This window comes from Balaenoptera physalus (assembly GCF_965194825.1).
Source record: "Balaenoptera physalus genome assembly, chromosome: 3".
NCBI lineage: Eukaryota > Metazoa > Chordata > Mammalia > Artiodactyla > Balaenopteridae > Balaenoptera > Balaenoptera physalus.
In genome coordinates this window covers 144,447,093-144,469,247 of record NC_138890.1, presented here as the reverse complement: position 1 = coordinate 144,469,247, position 22,155 = coordinate 144,447,093, and positions in this window count along the sequence as shown.

The following is a 22,155-nucleotide window of genomic DNA, read 5'->3' as shown; positions in this document are numbered from 1 at the left end:
TGGCCTCATTATTTTAATTAAAGAACATGAGTTCTTTATGGAAATTCAAACAAATCCAAAAAAGTACAAAGAAGATGAAGAAATGTCTCCAAATCCCATCACCACAAAATAACTAGAATTAGCATTTGGTCAACATCATTACAAATATCATCTGTGCATTTATATAAAGAAAAAGATGAACAAACAGATGAACAAAAAGATGGAAAGGAAGTATGACAAATTTACATAGTATGTATATTCCAGCTCTCTATGTAGGATTACTTTTATAATATTGTGATCATTCTATATGCACAATTTTAATACAATTTTAAAGTTTAAATGTACTTGAACCTATTAGAAAAAATAAGGAAACTGAATCTGAAGTGAAGGAAATGCTGAACTTCACTCAGATCAATGCTTCTTCAACCCAAAGGATGGAGGAAACGATTATGAAAAATATAAGAATGTTATAATCATTTTTTCCTTTACTTTTTTAATTTTCTGAAAATTAACTTTTGATATCACAGGTAAGGAGATTAGGGTTCTTACATTCTCTCTACCCTTCCTTCCCCTGTCTCATTTTTACTGGTTTTATTATCACTATTGTTTTTTAAGATTTTCAAAATTTCTGCAGACATAATTCTTACAGTTGTTTAACATTTGTTGTATGTTCAATCGATTCAATGCTCAACACCAGTTCTTTTCCCAAAGTTTCTCAATGTCTGAGTACTTAATTTTAATTCATCTCTTAATTAGTCTGATTTCATCCACAACATAATATTTCAAGAAGGGCTCTGGTTGTTACATTTCCCATATTCTCTTATTTAAAATTGTTGAACTCTTGCCCTTTACATGTGAATTATGATTCTGTTAGATAAAAATTTTGGAATAACAGTTTTTTTCTCTATGAATTCCACTGTTAAAGAGTCACAGTTGCATCGTATTATCATATATCACTGTGATAATAGTTGTAAAACACTTAGAACAGTGCCTGGAAAGCTCATAGAATGTCCTATGTAAATGTTTTTTAATAAATAAAAATCTGAGATCAAACTTTTAAAAACCACTTTAAAAGTGTATTGCTTAGTTTGTTCAGATGTTTGAAGATATTTTTCTTTAGTTTTATACTTCAATACAGTGAGTAGGATATGCTACAATATTGATTATTCTGCATCAGTATTTCTTAGAATATGATGCATCATTTCAAATAGCAGATTAAATTTTCTCTTCATTTTAGGGAATCTTCTTTTATATCTCTGAGTACATTTTTCTACCATATTTATTTCTGCCTCTATTCCAGGGACCAATTTTGCTTCAATTGTTTCAATTCTGTTTCTCCTCCATATTGATGAACATCTCATCTTTCAAATTCCTTTGTATTTTTCTTCCTGTGTTTATTTTGATTACCCTAAACTTTTCCATGAATGTCATTTTTAGTATGTCTTTGTTCTTCTTGTTCTTCTTAATTAATTTATTAAATATGCAACAGTATAGTTTTTGTTAAGATGTTTCCATAGCTCTATAATCACTATTTTCTCTTATTCTATTATTTTATTACATTTTCTTTGATTTCAAATTTTCCAGCTTTATTGAAATGTAATTAACACATAACATTGTGTAAGTTTAAAGTGTACAACATGAATATTTGATGCATGTATATATTGTGAAATTATTACCACTATAAGATTAGTTAACACATCTATCACCTCATATAATTACCCATTTTTTGTAATTAAGAACATTTAAGATCTACTCTCTTAGCAACATTCACATATACAATACTGTATTATTAACTATAGTCACCATGCTATACTTTAGATTCCCAGAACTTATTAATCTTATAACTGGAAGTTTGTACCCTTTGACCAACATCTCATTAGCCTCAAACTCCAGCCCCTGCCAACCACCATTCAAGTTCAGCTTTTTTTAGATTCTACAAATAAGTGAGACCATACAATATGTCTTTCTCTGTCTGACTTATTTCACTTAGCATAACACCCTCAAGTTTCATCCATGCTGTCCCAAATGGAAGGATTTTCCTCTTTTTGTGGTTAAATAATATTCCATTGAATATACATCCACATTTCCTTTATCCAGTTATCCGTTAATAGACATTTAGTTTACTTCCATGTCTTGACTACTGTGAATAATGCTGCAAGAAATATGGGGGTACAGATATCTTTTTGAGATAGTGACTTTGTTACTAAGTCCAAGCTCATACTGCTTGCTGTATGACAGACCAAGTCGAGAGAGACAAGGTATCGGGGCAAGGAATAGAGACTTTATTTGGAAAGCCAGCAGACTGAGAAGATGCCAGACTAGTGTCCCAAAGAACCATCTTACCAGAGTTAGAATTCAGGCTTCTTTTATACTGAAAGGGGAGGGGGTGTGGCTAGCTGTTGCAGACTTCTTGGTGCCTGTCAGACCTCAGAGGGGATATGATAATCCTTTGTTCTTGCAGCTATCCAAGTAGGTCTGGTCACAATGTTCCTGTAAACCTCCAACAGGATGAATGTTAATCTCTGTTCTGCAACTTTTTATCTCTCTGTATATAGCTTTAGAGGTCAAGCCTGGGAAGCAGAGCCTTGAGAATGGGCAATCACGCATATTTCAGGCTATAGGCAACATTATTTTACAAAGGCGCAGAGCCAGCATGACTAAGCACAGGCAACAGAGCACAAAGGTTAGAGCTAAAGGAATACATCCAATGTGGGGTCAGGTTTGTTTTTCTCTGTTACAATTTCACTTTCTTTTCTATCTGTGTTTTCTTATAGTTCACTGAATTACATTAAGAGGATTATTCTGAATTCTTTGTCAAACAGCTCATAGATCTTCATTTCTTCAGGGTCAGTTATTGAAGCTTTGTTCGTTTCCTTTAGTAGCATCAGGTCGGCTTGACTCCTCGTGATCCTTGCATTGGTTTCTGTGCATTTGAGGTCTTCTCCTCCAGCCTTTCTCAGCAGTCGAGTGGAGCTACTGACTTGTTCCCTTCCCTTGCGGGCTGTAGGATGTGCTCCACAGCTGCCGGGCATCTCTGGCCAGGCTTCCTGGTTGGATGGGGCTGGATGCTATGCTCAGCATCTGGGTGGTACTGAGAACTTGCTTCTCTTTCCAGCTGTGGCTCTAGAATTGGCTAGAATTGGCTCTGCAGTTGTGATGGCCCACTGGCCAGGGATCCAAATTGATCAGAACTATACCCCAAGCTCCGTGTGTTTTCAAACACAGGGATATAAGTATAAATTCTCAATATTTTATTGAAGAATTTTCTCTTGTAAGTGCCACTCTTAAGAAAATTTAGGAACAGAATCATATTGAGACAGAATCTTGGGTACTTTTCCTCAATAACAATTTCTCAAGCAGTATTAGGTCCTACCTATTTCTTCTGGTGAATGTTTGTTGTGATTTTACAATTTCTGGTTCCCTTTGGTCTTAGGAGAGACCATTTCTGTAATCTGGCTTTATCCTAACATCTGTACTTGGAAAAGCAAATGTGTTGATTTTTCTTTCCTTTTTCATTTCTTTGTCCTTTCATTCCCTTTCCTCTTTCACTTTATTATGTTTTCTTTTAATTTAACTTCTTTGTAAATGTAATACACTAACATGATTAAAAACCTAACAAGTTTATTAAAAAGATATGTCTCATTTCTATTCCCTTCCTTTAAGTTCCCATGCATCTCCCATAAATATAAGCTTCTATTACTCTTATATATATACTTCCAAAGATTCTTTCTGTATATAAAAACACAAATGAATATTGCATCTAATTTTTCCCATTTTACACAAAACATGCCGTATTATATACTTTGTTATACATATATTTTTCCAGTGCTTTAGATATTTTTTCATATCAGAACATAGAAAGCCCCCTCATTATTTTTCCTTTGCATGATATATCACCACTTTACTTAATCAGTTTACTATTTATAGACATTTGGGTTGGTTTCAAATTTTGACGTTATAAATAATACTAAAAACTGTTACATGCAATTTTAAATTTGATGTTCATAGGGTTTTAATAGTTTATACTCCTCATTAACTACATATGTGAGTATTTCCTACAGCTTCACCAACATAGTCTGTTATCAAACTTCTGGATTTTTGCTCGTATGATCTGTGAAAAGTGATACATTAGTATAGTTTTAATTCATGCATGTCTTGTTTTGAGTGCATTTGGGCATGTTTTCATATGTTTAAAGGCCATTTATATTTTCTTATTCCTTGTTCATTTATCTATTGGGTTCTTTGTATTATGTTTTAATTTCAAATAGCTTTTTATACATTATGGAGATTCCTACAGCACATTCTTAACTCATTGGTTGGGGTGCTCCGTCACTGAGGCAGATCTATGTCTACAGTGGGCATCAAGTTTAAGAACAACTGAGTCAGAGTATACATCCATGTATTTCCACTATATGTGTGTATGAGTGTGGGTTTAATGTACATATTAATATAACTACCATTTGTAATGCTGATCTTTCCATCTTGAGACAGCAAAAATGATTATAGTTTCTTTTTATTTCTTATTATAATGTGATTTCTTCCTCATTTCATTGCTAAATATTAGTTTTTCTCCCAGTGCTGTATGGCCCATTATGGAAGTGCTGATGCCATGTGCTATAGAACTAGATAATTACCTTGCCAAAGGGTATATATACCATATGGTCCTGGTAGAACAAAGGCAAGTTCTGCCCAAGGCAATTTTATTCATTATCCTAGAAGGCAGACATTGATCCCAATCTCATAAATAACATTATTTCTATTTTCTAAAAATATATTTGGATTTTACAAAGGGAACTATGATGCTCACACAAACAAACACAAACATGCATACACACACACTCACATCTGATGGCTAGAAATTGTATGTGCAATTCTCTATCATCTATAATCTATTTTTACATTTATATATCCATTAAGATGAAGAGCAGAGATAAATAAGGAGCTAGCAGAGGTAAAAGTAAAAATCACCTACTTTTTCTCCTTACTTTCCTTTAAAGCCAGTTGGGACTACATTTCTCTGCCCTTGACAGGATATCTTAGAAAGTTTCCTTTCTCTTCATTAATTTGTCGATAACATGTCCTATGGACTCTCACACAAATAGTCTCAATTAAGAATTAAAACTTTTGTGCAGTTTAAAAATCACAATTTCAAATAATATTTTAAAATAAACTTTCTTCCTCTCTCAGGTTGTAACTTTCGACTGGGGAGCCCGCAATGGGGAGGAAAGTGGTGGTGGTAGAGGAGACTGGGTCACACTTCTGCTATGCCGAGCTGGGGACGTGGAAGGGAGAGGAGCAAGGATAAGAAAAATGTGCAGGAGGACAGCAAAGGAAGCCATAACTGAAACGAAAAGACAATCTACAGGCCGGGAGAAAATATTTGCAAATGAAGTAACTGACAAGGGCTTAATTTTCAAAATATACAAACAGCTCATACAACTCAATAACAAAAAACCAAACAACCAAATCATAAAATGGGCAGAAGACCTAAATAGACATTTCTCCTAAGAAGACATACAGATGGCCAAGAGGCACATGAAGATACTCATCCTTGCTAATTATTAGAGAAATACAAATCAAAACTACAACAAGGTACCACCTCACACCCGTCAGAGTGGCCATCATTAAAAAATTTACAAATGCTGAGAGGGTGTGAAGAAAAGGGAACCCTCCTACACTGTTGATAAGAATGTAAATTGGTGCAGCTGCTGTGGAAAACAATATGAAGGTTCCTCAAAAAACTAAAAATAGAGTTGCCATATGATCCAGCAATCCTACTCCTGGGCATATATCAGGACAAAGCTATAATTGAAAAAGATACATGCACCCCTATGTTCATAGCAGCACTATTCACAATAGCCAATACATGGAAACAACTGAAATGTCCATCCATTCATCTGTCCCAACAGATGAATGGATGAAGAAAATGGGAGATATATATATATATATATATATATATATATATATATATATATATATATACACACACACACACATATATAATGGAATACTACTCAGCCATTAGAAAGAATGAAATAATGCCATTTGCAGCAACATGGGTGGACCTAGAGATTATCATACTAAGTGAAGTCAGGAAGAGAAAGATAAATACCATATGATATCACTTATATGTGGAATCTAAAACACGACATAAATGAACTTATCCACGAAGCAGAAACAGACTCACAGACATAGAGAACAGACTTGTGGTTGCCAAGGGGAAGAGAGGGGTGGGGGAGGGATAGATTGGGAGTTTGGGATTAACAGATGCAAACTATTATATATAAATGGGTAAACAACAAGGTCCTACTCTATAGCACAGGGAACTATATTCAATATCCTATAATAAACCATAATGGAAAAGAATATGAAAAAGCATATATATATAACTGAATCACTTTGCTGTACAGCCAAAACGAATACAGCATTGTAAATCAACTATACTTCAAAAAAATAAATTTTTAAAAAATGTGCAGGAGGAGGAATCTTCTTTGTCTGGTACTCTGAACCCTAGAGTTGGTGCTTTTATGTATATATTTATATAAGTAAATAGATAGCAAATGGTAAAACTGGCATTTCTAATTATTAAGCAAATGCTAGATTATTTAAGAAATAACCCTGAGAAAGCTGATTAACAATTTAGAAAAAAAAAGTAAGACCCTTACGTCACAACATACTGCAAAATAAAATTACATATTTAGAAAGAAATTGTAACAAATCAAAAAAAAAAAAAAACCACTTAAAAGGACTAGGAGAAAAGTTATGTAAATATTTACCTTACTTAAGCCTGGGAAAGGTCATTCTCTGAAAAAAAGCACAGAAAGACAGGTCGTTAAATTTACTGCATGAATATTAATATATTCTACATTCAAAAAAGCCATAAAATTCATAGGCTATCTGAGAAACAGTATTTGCAAAGAAATAGATAGACAGATATTTCTCTGGAAAATAATTTTAAAAATAACAATCTCAATAGAAAAATTGCACTTTCAATCACGTTTAGAAAATGTTTAATGATACAGGAAATGCTAATGATTTAAAATTTAAAATTTAAAATTGTATAGAGAACCAATTGACAGAAGCACATTATGAAATGTTCACAGTCATTAGCTTTGCATGATGGGATTATGCAAACTGTTTATGTTTTCATACTTTTCTGAATTGTCTCAATTTTCTTTTATACTCAGAAAAAATTACTACATTTTTTAAAAGGCAAAAGTCTAGAATAAATAAAGACAATTATTTATCTTCAGTAAATCCTTTTCAGGGGAATGGTGTGGAGAGCTATTTGAATAATGTATGTGTTCTCCTTTTGTAGAAAGATTATTGTTAGAAATGTTCATCTTTGTCCTATTGAAAATGTGATTGAGATGACTCATTTTATTTCAGAAATATTGTATTTGAAAAGTTTATTTGCATGTTTAAAACTGTATATCCTATTATCATTTTGTAAGGTTACAAAAATGTCACAAGCGGGAAAGATAACACAGTAGGTTAAGCGTTGCCTAAACTCCATCACTGGCTATGTGTCCTTGGGTGCATATTTTACCTTTCTACCTTTTATTTATTCTACACCTGGGGTTTGAGTTTTAAACTTAAGTAACATCTGGGCATGTCAGGGAGCCTCTTGATGTGGGCAGCTAGATGTCTATTTGCACGGAAGGCAGGGGACCATTCAGGCCATAATATCCCAATATTAGCAGGGAGTCAGGTGGGGCAGGAGTGCCTATTAACCAAGTTTTAGCCATAAGCACAGAGAATTGAGTCTGAAAACACACAATTTCCCTTATTTGAACTTGTTTCTGACTTATTCCCCATAGTCTTATGACTTAAGAAAATAAGATTCAAGTAAAAACCATAAAAACAATTTTAGTAAAAATTCCATATGGTAATATGGAATTTAACAATTCATAATTCATAAACTGCCTTACTAAGGAACCCAATTGTTTATCCTATCACCAGAGATTTCCATGGAGCTCCACAAAGTCAGGGCAAATGATGATGCCTGATAGAGAGGACAGAGTAGCCATGATGCCAAAAAGATACGTACTGATAGACTCCCTAATGGGTCCTCCCAGAAGGACTGGAGAGGAAAGACTTTTGCACAAGGTTAGAAAAACGCACCATTATTAGGGCAAGAAGAAGGAGCAAAGAGACATAATTTTATTTGAGGCACAAATGAGATAATGTGGAAGACCTGTGGGAAATATGGACTCTTACATTGTGTATTTGCTCAGTTCAGACATAACGTGACCAGCTGAAAAGAAGGAGAACAAAGCTTAGCCTTTGGATTGACTCTTCACTTTCTGTTCTGTCCTGCAGGGACCACAGCTCTTCACCATGAATGCTCTGTGAGGTGGTGTCTACATAAGTGATTGTAAAAAGATTTAAAAAAAAAACAGAAAGAATTTGAAAAATTAAAATAAGGCCACATTTAAAATGTTAATGATCTTCATAATATTTCCATATGTATAAACAAACTCATATATAATTTATGTATATTGGGTTATATCATGCATGCTATCTGGCAGCTTCATTTTTGCACCCAGTGCTATTCATTGACAGTTTCCTGGAAGACACATTCCTTTCAATTTATTTATCTATTTTTAAAATTAATTTTCCTTGGCGTATAGTTGCTTTACAATGTTATGTTAGTTTCTACTGTACAGCAAAGTGAATCAGCTATATGTATCCATACATCCTCTCTTTTTTTTTTAACTATATATTTTTTCTTCCCTCTCTTTGTTTGCCAAGTGCTATTTAAATTTATTTATTTATTTTTATTTATGGCTGTGTTGGGTCTTTGTTTCTGTGCGAGGGCTTTCTCTAGTTGTGGCAAGCGGGGGCCACTCTTCATCGCGGTGCGCGGGCCTCTCACTATCACGGCCTCTCGTTGCGGAGCACAGGCTCCAGACGCGCAGGCTCAGTAATTGTGGCTCACTGGCCCAGTTGCTCCACGGCATGTGGGATCCTCCCAGATCAGGGCTCGAACCCGTGTCCCCTGCATTGGCAGGCAGATTCTCAACCACTGCGCCACCAGGGAAGCCCCCATTCTCTCTTTTTTTGGATTTCCTTCCCATTTAGGTCACCTCAGAACACTGAGTAGAGTTCCCTGAGCTATACAGTAGGTTCTCATTAGTTATCTATTCTGTACATAGTACCAATAGTGTATGTATGTCAATCCTAATCTCCCAGTTCATCCCCTCTCCCTTTCCCCCATTGGTATCCATACATTTGTTCTCTATGTCTGTGTCTCTATTTCTACTTTGCAAATAAAATCATCTATACCATTTTTCTAGATTCCACATATACGCGTTAATATTTCCATTCAATTTAGAGGCTGCATAGTATTTCATTGTATGGACAGATCATGTTTATTTAACCAGTCATGTACTGATGGTGATTCATTCATTCTACAAGTCTTTACTGAGCATCTACTAAGTGATAGACAACAGTGCTGAACATTGTGGTACTACAGTGAGCAAGGTGGAGATTTTTTCTTCTGTAAGAGCGTATAGCCTCGTGCAGAGCTTCCAAACATGTGCAGAGACACAAAATGATGAGCCAGGAGATGCTGACCTCTTCTGCCCTCTCAGTAACTGGGCAGGGCCCAAGAGAGCAGGGAAGAATTTCGTTCAGTTGCCTCTGACTGTGAGCAGCCCTGTTTGGTGCTCCTCGGAGCAGGGCAGTGAGTAACAAGGCAGTCCGTGGTCCTTGCAGGCTGGGAGCAGAATGAGTGCACCAAGTACGTGCTGCAGCATTATGACATGGTGAAAAGGTCAAGGAGGTGCTTTCAGAGGCCAGCTGCTGAGTTCACCACTGCTGCCCGTTGTAACCAAGGGCATGTGGGGCTATTGAAAGCGTTTGTATTCCAGGTGCCAAGGAACATGCTGAAAAGACAAAGGTGTGGCCAGATGTGGTGGAGGGGAAAGGAGGCCGGATGGGGCAACCTGGCAATGGCAGCTCCAGTGATCACCCTCCAGTTCTGTTTCCACATAACAGAAAATTCTGTCCATTTGCTCTTGATGAGACTTCTGAGTGTTGGGTCCAGGGAACTGCGGCACAACTGCTCTGACAATGCCTGCTCATTCTGAAATTAGAGCAGCCTCAATATTTTGAAATGCTTGATATGAAAACAATCTAGTTGGATTAAAAATCCATTAGCATTCTTAAAGCAAGAAGTTTCAAAGTTTCATTTGTTGAAGGAATAAAAGGAAAATGTGTTCGATTCCTTAAAGTCAACTCTCATGTCTTGATACAAAGAATCACCTCCATGAAGACAAGTTCAAATTTCTCATTTAAAAAATATTGGAAAATATTTTATTTGGTTCAACAATTAATGTCTTCCCTGTTTTGAATTATGCTTTTCTTATTATAAATATATGGTATAAAGGTAATAACATTTTCACCCAAACCCAGTTAGAAAGCAATTAAATACCCTTGATTTTACTCCAGTGTCCCATATAAATATTATCAATGTTTTTTCATCTGTGCTGTGAAATGATACAGGCTAGGAAGCACTGGTGCAATCACTCCTTCTTAAACTATCTGTGGTGAAGGATAATTTTTTTTTTTAATTTCTAGTCTGTAACGCATTATTACTTTTGTGACAAATTAAAATGAATGTCAATAAAAATGAATGACTAAAAAAAGAATTAAAAGGCATAAAATACAAGCCTCTATTTTTTTAACCATTAAGTTCAATAGATATGACATTATCTTGTCAAATTGCTATGAAAGTTTAATGCTTACTCTCAAGTCCTTAACTTACCATGTCATGGGCTCACTAAAAACCAGTTTGCAGACTAACGCTAGAAAGTGGGCCATACTTTGAGTAACTTATCTGCTAGTGTTTGATTCAAATGTGGGCTATTAGAAGAACTACTGTAATTTAAATTGTTAGGCATACAACTTAGTAAAAGTTTCTGATTATTTCCTTACAATAAATTCTTAGAAATGGAATAATAGTCTTTTAAAGTTTCTTTCTTAGGTTATATAGATCAACTTTTTAAACTGATAGTGGGATATTTCTTGTTACTGTACATATGACTGCTGATTTAGCATTTCTGTTGTTAGTTTTATGTATCAGTAGAGTATGTCTATTTTCTTCAAAAGTGATGGATTCTGGCATAACAAAAACAATTTTGAAAAAGAATAAAGGGAACGGGATCAGTCTTCCTAATGTTAAGACTACAATCATCAAGACAGTGTGGCACTGGTAAAGGGATACAGACATCTATTGAACAGAATAGAGAAGCCAGAAATGTATCATCCACACATATATGTTCAATTAATTTTTTAAAATTTATTTGTTTAATTTATTTTTGGCTGCATTGGGTCTTCGTTGCTGCACGTGGGCTTTCTCTAGTTGCAGCGAGCAGGGCTACTCTTCATTGTGGTGCATTGGCTTCTCACTGCGGTGGCTTCTCTTGTTGCGGAGCACGGGCTCTAAGCACACGGGCTTCAGTAGTTGTGGAATGGGGGCTCAGTAGTTGTGGCTCGCCGGCTCTAGAGTGCAGCCTCAGTAGTTGTGGCGCACAGGCTTAGTTGCTTCGTGGCACGTGGGATCTTCCCGGCCCATGTCCCCTGCATTGGCAGGCAGATTCTTAACCACTGCACCATCAGGGAAGCCCCCTATTAATTTTTGAGAAAGAGCAAAAGCAGTTCAATGAAGAAGGGATAGGTTTTTCAATAAATGGTGCTGAAGCAATGGAAAAATCTATAGGGAAAATATGAATCTAACCTAAAACTCATATTTTATACAAAAATTATCTCAAAAATGGATCATGAACTTCAATATGAAACAAAACTAAAATTTCTAAAAAACCATGAGAGAAGATTTTTAAGACCTAGGATTAAGCAAAGAATTCTTACACTTCACACTAAAATAAACAACAAGGTCCTACTGTGTAGCACAGGGAAGTGTATTCAATATGCTAGGATAAATTGTAATGGAAAAGAATATAAAAATGAATGTATATATGTGTATAAGAGCCACTTTGCTGTACAGCAGAAATTGATACAACATTGTAAATCAACTATACATCAATAAAAAATTTTTAAAAGGAAATTTTGATATATTGGACTTCATCAAAATTAAAATTTTGTACTGTGAAAGACAATAGGATGAAAAGACAAATTGTGAGCTTGGAAAAATATTTGCAAATTACACATACACAAAAGGACTTGTGTTTAGAATATATAAAGAACTCTGAAAACTCAGCATCAATTTAAAAAAATTAAATAATGAGCAAAAGGTACACATAGACATTTAACTAAAGAGAATATACAGATGAAAAATAAGCATATGAACAGATGTTCAACATTATCTCCGGGTCCAAATCTGAGGGCAAAGGAAAGGCAGAGTTTACCAGCAGTTCTCAAAGAAGGAGCTATGAAAAATATTATCATCATCGACATTGTAATTATCATTGTTAGTCATTAGAAAAATGGAAATTAAAACCAAAAGGAGATATCACAACATACCTACCAGAATAGCTATTTTTCTTTAAATAGTATTAACCCTAAACGTTGGAGAAGGTGCAAAGAAACTGGGTCATTCATTCACTGCCTTTAAGAAGGCAGTTACCTTCAATATGAAAAATAGACTTACTACAAGACCAGGACAAATATCACAGAGAAAAATTTTTTTAAATGTATGCAGAAGTGTGTATATGAATGCTTAGAGCAGCTTTTTTTCCCCTAATGACCAAGAACTGGAAACAACCCAGATGGTCCTTCAGTGGGTATATTAAAATCATGGAGTACTACTCAAAAATAAGGAAAGAAAGAGCTGTCAATGCAGACAACAACTTGGATGAACCTCAAAAAAATTAGTCTAAGTGCAAAAAGCCAGTTTCCAAAGGATACATCCTTTTGATCCATCCATGAATCCACTTAGGTAATATTTATGAAGTGACATGATTATAGATATGGAGAACAAATTAGTGGTTGCTAGGGGTTAGGCATGGGATTGAGACGGGGTGGATATGGCTATAAAGAGGCAGGACAAAGGAATCTTGTGGCAATGATACAGTTAAGCATCTTGATAGTTGTTGACAGTTACACAGAGATACACATGTAATCAAATTGCAGAGAACTACATACACACACTAACATGCACAAACAAGTGCATGTATGACTGGTGAAATCTGAATAAGGTCTATGGATTGTATTAATGCCAATTTCCTGATTTTGATGTTGTATTATAGTTAGGCAAGACATTAACAATGGGGGAGGTGTTAAAAGTTATATATATATAATCAATTTTACAGTTTAACATTCTATTTTTTAACGACTCAACATTAAATCATTTGGAGAAAAAAGAAGTCACACAATGACGTGAGAAGAGGAGGCTGGGAGAATTTTTAAAAAAAGAGAAAGAACATGACATTTACCAATATAAACTATATGTATTGACATCTCACTTTTATATCCCTATTTTATGGTAAAGAAAAATTTAAGAAAATAAATAGGGGCCTACTAACAGAAATTCCAGGCAGGCTGGTGAGTTGGCACTCAGCTAGTGAAAGCACTCAGCATTCCTTGGTATAAGGGCACTGTCCAAGTTCATGGCATTATTATGTCTCTGATTCCAAAAGCCTTATTGGGTAAAAGCAAGGGGACTTTCTATAAACATCCTGTTTCTTCCAAACGATTTCCTAGAATAATAATGAAAAGTGATAGTGAAATATTAAAGGAATAAACACCAAGTAAGGAGATGCTTTTGAAATGACGCCTGGGAATATTTATACTTTACTCACTAAGACTTGAAAGAATTCTCACTGCCTATCAGTGATAGCACTATTGGTATGACAGAATCACCAGCCCACCAAATATTTCCCTTTCTGTTATACTTTTCCCTGAGTTGGTTGGAAGTCTAGGACCTTCCATCCCTGATGTGTATTGGGACCAATAGGAAAAGAGATCCCAAAGGAAACTTGAGAGGAAAAGAAAAGGGATTGAAGGTGAAGGGAAAGGGAATGATTCCAGCGAGAAAAACAAACCAACAAACAACAACAACAAAACCAAAGAAACCCCATGCCCTCACATGAGTTTGTCAGAGAAAGCCAGGTATCTAGGACATAACTGATGGCTACAATTTTCTGTCCTGCATATTCTCAAAGGCAGAAGACAGAGAATAGGAAGCAGTCCCTGCCATATAAAAACCCATGTGGAAGATCTCCATCTCAGGCTTCCCAAGTGTGGCAACTCACCCATAATACCAAGGATGAAATGGCATGTGTAGGTTGTGGGGGAAGAGATAGGGAATGGGAATCTATCAGTATTTCCTTGGACCCCGAATTAAGTCTAACATTAGAATTTTTGCTGATTAACCTATCTATCTTAATAGATATTTAGAGTCATAACTTTCACTGAATAAAATAGACCTGTCATAATTTTAAATTAAACTCTTCAGGGGCCAGATAAAAATTACATTTGGGCAAAAGTGTAAGTGGATCCTTAGAAAATCTAGTGAGAAATTTATTTGCATTATTGGTTACCTTTGAGAGGATTATAAGGTAGGAGTCTAATCAATCCACATCAACCGGTAAATAATAAGAGATAATTCATTTTCTTTATAATATAACAATTAGTTTTTATGCTTCTGCCAAAGGAGATGGATTTGGAAGTGTGACTAGGTGGTGAAACCAGTGAGAGAGACAGTTATGATGAAAAAAGAGAAAGAAAGAAAGGAGGGAAGGAGGGTGGGAGGGAGGAAGGAAGAAAGGAAGGAAAGAAAGGAAGAAAGGAAGGGAAGGAAAGGAAGGGAGGGAGGAAGGAAGGAAGGAAGGAAGGAAGGAAGGAAGGAAGGGAGGGAGGGAGGGAGGGAGGGAGGAAGGAAGGAAGGAAGGAAGGAAGGAAGGAAGGAAGGAAGAAAAAAGATGGATAGAGAGGAGGGAGGAAGAAAGAAAGAAAGAAGAAAATATTTACAAGAATATTATTCTCAGCTTTTTTTTGGATAAGATAATGAACATTGGAACCTGTTTGCATGGGTTTAAATCCTCGCTTTACCACTTACCAGCTGTGTAAACTGCAGTAAGGTATATCTATAGAACATTACTTATAATCTCTAACTATCTTGCATGATAGTTTGTGGTCTTGTGGAATAAAATTAAAATAGACACCTAGAGTTTTCTTTGCTAAAGGGTTGATATTTAATCTGCCTTTTCTCTCTTTATGTTAAGGTTGTTTACTTTAATATAATGTTTAAAATTGTTTTCTGCCACTGAAAATGAATTTTGCTAGAAACTACCATCTATAGTCACTGCAGAATATGAGGGTCAAGGAAAGATAGGGTTTACCAGATATTCTTCAAACAAAGAGTAATGAAAAAATACCATCATCATCATCACACCATCAATAGCAGATGTAACACCCAATGAAAACATTATGGCTTATTAGAGCTTTCTAGAGAGTATCAATAAACACGAATGTTAAAGGAGCAGATATGACATTGATAAATAACATAAAGCAATGGAAATGGTAAGTAAGAATGGAAATATAAACAAATTGTATATATATATATATATATATATATATATATATATATATATATATATCAGAGGAGCTATTTTGGAGCAAAATATCATATTCTATTGGAATTAGATATTACACTGAAGTAGATTGTGGTGTTAGAAATGCAAATCACTAAGAAAATAACTCAAAAAATATAGCTAAAACAATCTACTGAGAAGTAAAAATGATACTCTAAAATATTTTTAACACAAAAAGGGCAGTAAGGGAAAAGGAATATTAAAGACATGAGACAGAAAAAAAAAAACAATAAAATGACAGGCATTAATCCAACTATGTTGATAATTGCAGCATATGTAAATAAACACTCCAATCAAGAAGGCAGAGATGCAGTTATCTGTGTTTATGAGAGACAAATCTAAGGTTCAGAAACACAAATTTGTTGAAGTAAAAGAATGGAAAAAGATACATCATGCAAACAATACCCATAAAAGACCTGGAACGGCTACATTAGTATCAGTCAAAAAAGACTTTTAAGACAAGAAATATTACTAGATAAAAAGAGATCCATTTCTCAGTGCTAAAAGGATCAATACACCAGGAAGACATAACAATTGTAACAATTATAAAGATATACATATACACTTCAAAATAGAGCCACAACGTACATGAAGCAAAATCTGAAGATTCAAAGAAGAAATAGACAAAAATGTATAGATTGGAGATTTCGATACTTCACTTTAATAATTAGCACAATTAAAAACAAAATAAGCAGGGCCATAGATTTGTGAACCCAACTAACATATATAGAACACACCACCAAATGACTGAAGAATATGCATTCCTTTCAAGAATGCATGAGACATTTCTCAGGGTAGCCTATATGCTAATCCATAAAACAAATCAGTGGGGGCTTCCCTGGTGGCGCAGTGGTTGAGAATCTGCCTGCCGATGCAGGGGACACGGGTTCGAGCCCTGGTCTGGGAAGATCCCACATGCCGTAGAACAGCTAGGCCCGTGAGCCACAATTACTGAGCCTGTGTGTCTGGAGCCTGTGCTCCTCAACAAGAGAGGCCGCGATAGTGAGAGGCCCACGCACCGCGATGAAGAGTGGCCCCCGCTTGCCACAACTAGAGAAAGCCCTTGCACAGAAACGAAGACCCAACACAGCCATAAATAAATAAATAAACAAATAAATAAAAATTAAAAAAAAAAAACAAATCAGTGAAAGCAAAAGAAATGAAATCATACAAAATATGCTCTATGACAACAATAGACAAATTACTAATAAAGAAAAGATATCTGAGAAATTCCTAAATATATGGAAATTAAAAAACAAAATTCTAAATAACTCATGACTCAAGAAATTTAAAAAATTAAATTAGAAAATATCTTAAAATGAACACTAAAAAGTTATGTCAAAACATATGTAATGCTGCTAATACAGTGCTTAAAGGAAAATTTTAAACTATAAATGCTTATATTAGAAAGAAATATGTAAAGTCAATAATCTAATCTTCCACTCCAAGAATTTAGAAAAAGTAGAGCAAATCAAACACATAGTAAGAAGGAAATAAAAAATAGAGCAGAAATTAATGACATAGAGAAAAATAGGAAAAAAAATCAATGAACCAAAAATTGGGTCTTTGCAAAAATCAACTTAATTGATATTCTAGCTAGACTGATCAAGAAAAAAGGTGAGAACTCATAAATCATCAAAATCAGGAATGAAAGAGGGGAATCACTTCATATCCAACAGAAGGTATTATAAGGGAATACTATAAATAACTTTATGCCAACAAAATAGACACCTTAGATAAAATAGAACTGTTGTCATGTATAGATATACAGACTTTCTTTATTAATTGTGGGTACTGCTACAAATTTTCCAAATGTCAGAATAATGCACATCCTATTATAGACAGTGATAGCATGGTGTGTCATATTCCTCTTCAGTGTTTTATATACTGTAAATACATAGTAGAATCTATCATCTTGCCTAATGAGTGTATCATCTAAACCACCAGACATAATTCCATTCTTATTAAGTCACTGTGTCACATTCGGTAGGTTACACTGTCAACCACAATTAGCACTTTCATGTAGCTAATCCCAAATCCAGTTTGGCTGATGTTCCACTGGAGGAAGGGTTCAAGTTCTTGGTCCCTGTCGAGTTGGAGAAGAGCAGTCAGTTCTTTCTACCTCCTCAACTTTTTCTTCTCCTTCTTCACCTCAAATTTAGAGACAGGGATATGGAGTAAAAGGGTCTGATATGCTTCACAAACCTGCTGAGATTCACCCTGAGCAGGAGCTGGTTCAGAACCCATTGTGTGGGCATACCAAGAGAATATATTTTAATTTCAGTGTCACAGAGATTGCTCCAAAGATGGCAGGTAACAGATTTGAAAGGTTTTTAGCAAATTTTTATAAGCTGCCCAAAGGAAAAGCCCGGGACTTGAAGCTAGACATACTAGGTTTAATCCTACTGCTTATTAGCTGCCTATCTGAATAAGTTATGACACCTCTCTGAGTCTCTGTTTTTTTAATCTGTAAAATGAGAATTTTATGTAATTAGTAATCTCTGAGATGCCTTCCAGATCCTATAGTCTGTAACTTTTATGACTTTAAGCTTGGTGATGGTTCCACCCATCATCCCCTCCTCATACTAATCACAAGGGGATATTTCTGCAATGTATCAAGGACTCAGGAAGGCCACCCCATGGGATTCTTTATTTATTTAATTATTTGTAAAGAGATTGAATGTCCCATTCTTCACGTACTCCCACTTATTTCTCAGTTTCTTTAAATGCTTGATATGAGGCTCGGCAGTGCTTTATCTTTGGGATCAAAGGCAGAGCAGAAGGATCAATGGAAAGAGGACAAAAAACATCTAGTTTCTCAGGTCTGCTGCTGGCTTCTGTCTAGCAGTAGAAACCTGAAGTGTGTCCCACAGAAACAAAGAGATCCCTCGATCACTGTCTCTATCTACCAACAGACAGTCTTCAGAAACACGCCCATTGCATTGAGTTAGGTTGGTCCTAGATGAGAAATTTATCCACATCTTTTCATAACCAATCCCAACATCCTCTCTCTGAATAGTATCAAAGACTGATTGGGCAACCAAGCTTCCTTCCCCTGCCCCTGTTTCCCCATTCTGAGACTCTCTTTCTCTTATGATACATATGACCAATTTACAAGAAAACGTTTACATGTATAACTACTTAAAATCTATATTTACTTACAATGTTTAGGCCTACCACTGTAAATGGATACTGAGTTGAAAAGCACAACAATTTGTATGCCTTGGTAAAAAGCAAGTCCTACATTGGTCAAGAACTGAAGGTCAAAGGAGATAGGCAGAGATCACTAGAAAAACAAGTTATAAAAACAGATTTCCCTAATAGTTTTACCAGATTCTCCCTATACATGCTACATTCTCTTGTTTGAAGTTTTTGGAATGCAGTGCTGTGTTTTCAGTAACTACAAAAGAATGATAATGCATTTTCTCATAATTGGGAATTATCTTTGGAACCGATGATATGCTGAGTTTGCTATGTCCTTAAAAACTAAGCATTACGATAAAATGATTGCAGACTTTTGTCTGGGAACTGTAGTCTGGTAGAATGTGACTATAGAGGGAAAATTGTTTCTGCCTTCCAAGAAAGTCTAGTTTCCTCAATATTCCAAGTCAGTAAGACTCTTCCTTTAGGGGAAGCAGCTGGATTCTGTGTGAGCTCATGGGGGCAATACTTTCAGGAGTCGAGGGGCCTTTGCAGCTGCCTCCAGCAAGCCAAGTATTTCTCTCCTGAACCCTGAAGTCAGCCCTGAAATACTTCCTCTTCCTTTCTGCCGCCTTCAGACAGATCTTGAACTGGGTGAAATCTTTGCCCAAAACTTCATAGCTTTGAATCTTAAGTTGTTGATGCTGGTCAGTGGCTGAATGTGAATATCATTTGGCCATGTTTTAGCCAGACAGCTGTTGAAGTTTAGCTAAACTTAGAAACTCATAAAAATGACTCCAAACATTCCATATGCATTCTTTAATTGTTTTTCCCTGAATCTGCTTGGGGGAAGTCTCTTAGCAGATGTCCTGACCATATGCAACCATCCTGGCAATTAATTTTTATAACTCATGGGTCATCCCAATAGATGACCATGGATCTGGAGATTTTGAAACCCCCAATTAATTATCTCCATTCAAGGTCCACACTGATGGGCTTACTTTCTCTAATGTGTTATTTCCTCTCCTGGCAAGTAAGTACCCCTTCTTCGGTGATTATAGGGAAGTTGTCTTTTATTTATTTATTTATACATTTTTTGAACCAAGTAACATGATTTATTCTTGAGGACAAAAGGGTCACCCACCATGCACCCCACTTAATATTTATATTTGCACCTTGAGTGGAGGTTTATTTTTTTAATTAGAGAAAGTCGTGGTTTTATAACTCAGGCAAATACTGCTAACCCCATGAGGTTCGGGCTCTCTCGCTGTGGCCTTTTCAATGCTCTGATCCCCTTCCAAGAGGGCTTTGAGGTGAAACAAAAACCTGTCTGGTGCCAAAGCCACCCAATCCTGGGCTGATGGGGGTGGTCGGGCGAGGTGGTTCAGACCAGCCACCTGGAACAGCCATCGCCGTGATACCAAACGAGAAGTTGTCTTTTAGACTTCTATCAAAGTCATGCTAAAAATTTACAAGACAAACGTTACTGAGAAGGCCAGAGCAGTGTTTTATGAGATCTTTGTTGGCTTCTTACAAATATAGATTGGTTATAAAAGAATTCTTATTTAATTAATGAATTGTATTACTTAATAGATTTGCATTTTTAAATTATGATTATTTTAATCTGTATGTCCTGGTTATTCCCTTAGCACCTTTAGGAATACAGAATCCCAGCATCTGAGGGGGGCTGAGAGTGAAGTCTGTTGTGTACACTGAGGAGGTCCAGAAGTACATCTTTTGTCACCACATAAAAGCATCCTTCCCCCGATTTAAACTGTTCCAGATCCCATATTCTCTCCCTGTTTACTCCGTTAATGAGCTTTTCTGGGAAGTAAGTTTTGTTGTTGTTTTCCATCAGCTTCTCTCACCTTAAGAAGTCCTGAGAAAAGTAGTGACCAATGAAGTAGGAGAAAAGCTAAGAGAAGTGGGGTCCTGGGAGCTGTGGGAGAAACGAGTGGTTACCATGTCCATCTGATGACAGCCCACGTGAGGTGACCGCTGAGAAGTCGCCTTTCACCTAGTAACAAGGAAGTCTTTTTAATAGAGTGGTGGCAGCAGCATAATTGTTGTGGATTTAAGGAAAAAGGAAGGAGAAAAACTGCAGGCAGGGAGCATAGCTAAAATCATCTAAGAAATTCTGTAGTGAGGAGAAGCAGAGAAATGGGTCAGTGAATTCGGGGGTAAAAGCAGGCCAATGTTTTTTGGTTTTGATTTTTCCTTTAATGGAAAATATTACTGGGGGTTTTTTTTCTTGGTTTTTTTTTTCTGATTGTAAAGTAATGATTCAAGAGAAAGAGAAAAAGTCATTGGGGTCACATCTAGGAGGAGGTGAGAGGGGATAGGCAGCAAGGGGTGCGCTTGGCCTTTATTGGAGAACAGACCATTCATCCACACCAGTGAGGGGGAGGGCAGGGTATGTGGTCACACACGCATGTAAGTGGGCAGATTGCTGGTGCAAGAAGGATTTCAAGGGAATCTTCTGATTGCTTCTATTTCTTCCATGAAATAGGAAGCAGTGATTTTAGCTAATTTACGTAAAGCCTCTGCAGAGAATATGAATCCCTTAATTCCATTCCAGTACTATACAACTACTGAGTGAATATTTGCCCAGACGCTTTTCATATATTTATGTATTTTACTTTCTGTTTATAAAACTTCTCATTCAACTCATTCCCTCCTCTTCTGTATAATTATAGCTTCAAACTCAACCCAGTACTCCCAAAATAAGGAAAAGCTTGCAGAGTATACTTGAAAGTAACGACTGTGTGCGTGTGTGTGTGTGTGTGTGTGTGTGTGTGTGTGTCTGCGTTTTTTCTCCTCAACTATTTTCCAAAGGACTCTGAGAAGGGTTGTACCAAAAGGCACACATAAAATATGACTGAGCAGATGTCCCTGGGGCCCTGCATCTGTCCCCCTGGCCCACCTCTGAGTTCAGCCACAGAAGTCGTAGGGATTCAGAATAACCTGGCACTCTTAGTATCCTGTGTCAAAGCTTTCCACCCAAAGGCCTCCTCTGAAGCCTCATCCAGAGCAAGAATAACCGAGGAGTCTCCATCAATGTGGGACAGGAGCTGCGGGATAATCTAAGTGATCAGTCTTCTTTATATGCAATTTGTTTCATTGGATAAAGGAGGCAATCTCATCCTTCAGTGGCATTTCAGCCACTCCTCATCGCTCGCATTACTGCCTGAGCTCGGCCTCCTGTCAGCATTATGGTGAGTTGTATAATTATTTTATTATATATCACAATGTAATAATAATAGAAGTAAAGTGCACAATAAATGTGATGCTCTTGAAGCATCCCGAAGCCACCACCCTCCCCCACTGGTCCGTGGAAAAACTGTCTTCCACAAAACCAGTCCCTGGTGCCAAAAATGTTGGGGGTCGCTGCTCTAAAGTAAGCTAATGATGTTTGATTCACTTTGTAATTAAGCTGGTACATCCTCTCCCCTGGGAAATGGTACATACTTCAGATTTA